The sequence below is a fragment of the Emydura macquarii genome, unplaced genomic scaffold (genome assembly GCF_026122565.2).
Source record: "Emydura macquarii macquarii isolate MOO-44397 ecotype Brisbane River unplaced genomic scaffold, CSIRO-AGI_Emac_v2 contig_3467, whole genome shotgun sequence".
Classification (NCBI taxonomy): Eukaryota; Metazoa; Chordata; order Testudines; family Chelidae; genus Emydura; species Emydura macquarii.
In genome coordinates this window covers 15,014-19,211 of record NW_027133604.1, presented here as the reverse complement: position 1 = coordinate 19,211, position 4,198 = coordinate 15,014, and the positions used below count along the sequence as shown (strand labels likewise).

At 46.3% G+C, this 4,198-nt stretch overlaps 1 pseudogene; it reads right to left on the bottom strand.

Annotated features, from left to right (window-relative positions):
- Positions 1-1,028: 1,028 nt before the first annotated feature.
- LOC137144496 (olfactory receptor 10AG1-like) lies at positions 1,029-1,954 on the bottom strand (annotated as a pseudogene).
- Positions 1,955-4,198: the final 2,244 nt, after the last annotated feature.

Below are 4,198 nucleotides of genomic sequence, written 5' to 3'. Positions count from 1 at the left end.
TCACTGGGATAGAAGGCAAGCGACAGTCCCACAAGTCCCTCACCGTTGACCAGCGACAGGTCCGGGAACTCCTCTGCATCATCAGCAGAGGGCAGCTCCTCCAGGTCCCAGGGCCCCCAGGGTTCCTCCGGTCCACAGGGTTCAGTCAGCTCCCGGGGGCCCCCGGTATCAGGCAGCTCCTTCAGGTCAGAGCCGGCCTCTGGGGGTATTTCCCACCCAGGAGTCTCAGGTGTCTCGTTCCAGCTACTAGGGCGTGGCGGCCCCACCCAATCACTAGGACTCAGCGGCTTTGTCCAATCACTAGGGACCGGCAATCTGGGCAGGTTTTGGATGCTCCACTCGGTGGGGCGGTTGCTGCAAACAGCCACCGGGTCTGGGTCAGGCCTAGGCCACAGCCTCCGAGGAAACATGTCTGCCTCCAGCAGCAGCGGCCTCCCTACTGAGCTGCTAGGCCAGCCTTTTATAGTTCACCTTCCTACCTTGTCTCCACCCCTCTGTTGCCAGGCAGTTTGGCCTGTAGGGCCCTGTTCTGCCCAGCAGGGGCGTTGCAACCCTTCCTCTGGCTCAGGCTCCGAGGAAAGCCACAGCGCCTTGCTACACACACTTTATATTTACAGGAAAGCAAGATGTGGAATAATGTGAACCCTATTTTAGGGCTTCCCTGCCCTGTTCCCTCTCAGTTCCCAGACACATTCGCAGAAAAGCAACAGTCCAGAGTCCAATCTGCAGGCACTCCACAACGGATTTATTGGGGGTTACACTGCCAAGCTTAAAACCAAGAATGTACCTGCAAGCTCTTCACACCAGTCGGGCTTATTTCTCTATATGCCGATAGAGTTCCCTTACTCCCCAGTCCTAGTTCTATAGGTGCACAGAACTCCAGTTTTCCCTGACCATGGTTTTGCACGCTGACGAAACCCTCTCTCCTCCTCCTCCTTCTTAATAGCCTTAATTATACCTGTAGTTCCATGTTGCCTTTAGAGGAATCTAGAACATTATTTGAGGAATACATGGTGGATTTTGTGGAATCATTTTCTACTGACTAACTTCCGTAGGGCAGCTTTCATTTCCTCGTTCCTCAGACTATATATGAAGGGGTTGAACATAGGAATCACGATGGTGTAGAACAGCGAGAGCAGTTTGTCAGTGTCCATGGAGTCCCTTGACCTGGGTCTCAAATACACAACCATGCCAGACCCATAAAATGGAGCCACCACAGTGAGTGGGAGGAGCAGGTGGAGAAGGCTTTGCGTCTGCCCTGGACTGATGGCATCTTCAAAATTGTGCGGGCAATTTTAATGTAAGAAATAACTATATATAGAAAGGGGGTGATTATGAAAAGCAGGGATACTATGAAGACGACTATTTTATTCCTGTAGGTGTCCACACAGGACAACTCCAGCAGAGGGGGAATTTCACAGAAGAAATGGTTAATTTCATGAGACCCACAGAAGGGCAAAGAAAACACCAAATACGTCTGCCCAAAGTGTACAGGTATGTTGACAAGCCAGGACCCGGCTACCATCCTAACACAGACCTCCCTGGTCATTGTGAGTGTGTAACTCAGGGGGTTACATATGGCTACACAATGGTCATAGGCCATGGCCACCAGAAGGAAACAGTCTGTACCACCTAGTAAAAGAAAGAAATACATCTGGGCAGCACAGCCGGTGAGTGAGATACTTCCATCCTCTGCCAGGCAATTGGCCAGCATCTTGGGCAGGGTGACTGAGGTGTAGCAGATTTCTACAAAGGACAGGTTCCTCAGGAAGAAGTACATGGGGGTGTGCAGGGCAGAGTCCAGCACCGTGAAAAAGACAATGACACCGTTCCCTAGCAGGATCATCACGTAGATGATCAAGAAGATCATGAAGAGCAAACCCTGCGGGTTCGTGAGGTTGGAGAATCCCGAGAGGAAGAATCCAGGTGTTGTGGTTTGATTTCCACTCACCATTGGATGGCTATATTGAATCTGCAGAGACAATAAAGGCAGAGGACATGAATGTGTCAGTTACTTAGTGTGTTGGCACATAACTTTCTCTCACAGATGTGAAATCATGTATCTCATCTGTCAGCAATAGAAACCTGCATAGCTCTCCACATCCTTACAACTGGAATAGTTGTATATTCTGGCTAATGTGTGTATGGGAGCATGGCAAAATCGCTGCCCGCTCCTGGCTTGTTGTGGCATGGCAGAAACCTTTTCCTCAGTTTCCCCCATTTTCCTTCAGCTTACTCCAGCCCTTAAAGTGTTCTGGCACATCTGGCCAGACCACGTGGCACAGCAAAATCCAGCAGAAATGTATTCTAACCACACCTTCAGCCAGTTGGGCTCAACTGGCAGCCACCTTCTCACAGGTGAGTCTCTGTTGTTCTAGTGTATCCTCCTGTGTAGCACAGCCCACGCACGGCTCAAAGCTCCAAAAACTGGAGTCTGGGATTTTGGAGCAGAAAGACTGTGGGTTTATCTAGGACTGGCTGAAACGACTTTCTTTCAACCAGAATTTAAAAAAAAGGGCTATTCACCAAAAATTCAATGAACAAATTTAAATATTTTTTTTTTAAAGTTGGGAAGAAAAACACTTAGTTTCATGCTAAAACTCTGGGCCTCCTGCTGGAAAAGTGTGAAAACCCTTTAAAAAGTAAGAAAAAAGTATTGCTTTCGCTCCCAATTAAAACCTGAAACAAACTTTGCCCCCTATTTGATGTTGGGTGGAAAACGGTAAATAAAAATAAGAAAGCAAGCGAGCTTTCTCCTTTTTCTCTCCTTTTTCTTCCACTGGTAAAATGTGATTGTTTAAAAACATTGAGTGCCAGAAATTAAACAGAGGAACAATAGCAGCAAAGCCTGGATCACATTTTATGTCTGATGCTCAAGTAATCCCTTTTGGTCTGGCTTGTTAAAGGGATAAAAACTGGCTCAGCCACAACATTCAAACCTGGCTCCAGAACTGTCCAGGACTCTCTTTTGAGAAGCCCTCAGTCTTTGCCTGGCCCTCCCTGCTTCTCTTTACCGGCTCCTTGATGGGGGCCATGTTTCCGAAGATTACCCCAACATCAACTGCACCCAACTCCTTCTAACGTGGGGCAAAGGAAACCAAGTACCGTAATGTTGGGAATGAACAAGACAGGAGTAGTTTATTTGATTGAATGGACCTGCTCATGGGAATACCCTGGTGATAAGGATCTGTGGAATCAGGACTTGAAGAGCAGAGCTGGATTTTCAAAGGGGTCAGATAAGCAATACCTTGTGAAATTCAATTGAATTTGGGAGCTAACTCCCTTAGAATCTTTTAAAAATCCCAACCCAGATTCTGCCACTCATTCCTACACTGAGTAGCACCTAACTCCAAGAGAAATTCCATTGAACTCAGAGATTAAGATGCTATTCCATGTGTGAGGGAAAGGCAGATTCTGCCCTTGATTAATTTAAAGCAGAAGAGTCTTTACACAAATTAATTAATTGAAGCTGAAAATAAGTGAGTTTGAGAAATAAAAATTAAAACGTTATTTAAGTGCTCCAGACAAGCTGGATATCGGAAAGCAAAGAGATTGCACCCTCAGCAAGCATGCAGATGATACTAAGGTGGGGGAGTGATAGATAGGTTGGAGGGGAGGGATAAAATACAGAGTGACCTAGACAAATTAGAGGATTGGGCCAAAAAAAAATCTGATGACGTTCAACAAGGACAAGTGCAGAGTCCTGCACTTAGGACGGAAGAATCCCATGCACTGCTACAGACTGGGGACTGACTGGCTAGGCAGTAGTTCTGCAGAAAAGAACCTGGAGGCTACAGTGTACAAGAAGCTGGATACTTCCTAAGAAATCCCTAATAAATACGCAAAGACATTGACACAAACACAGTTACAACCCCTGTAACACAGTCACAGAGGCAAAATGCACACCACTGCAAATGCAACTCTCATTTTTGTTAGCACACATTTGTTATATACTTACATGGGGACCTTTACAAACACACAACGGATACAACAAACACACACAGCGATTACTGTGAAACACACCGATGGACTCCCCAACAGACACCTGTGCTCAAACCCACAATTCAAACACATGCACTTGAAATTACTTTTGTAGAGGAATGTCATCCATTTCGTTTGTTATAGTTTATTTTTTTAATAACCTACAATAAAATGAATTATTTAGATGTCTGACCAAGGCATTGCCTTCAATGTCCAC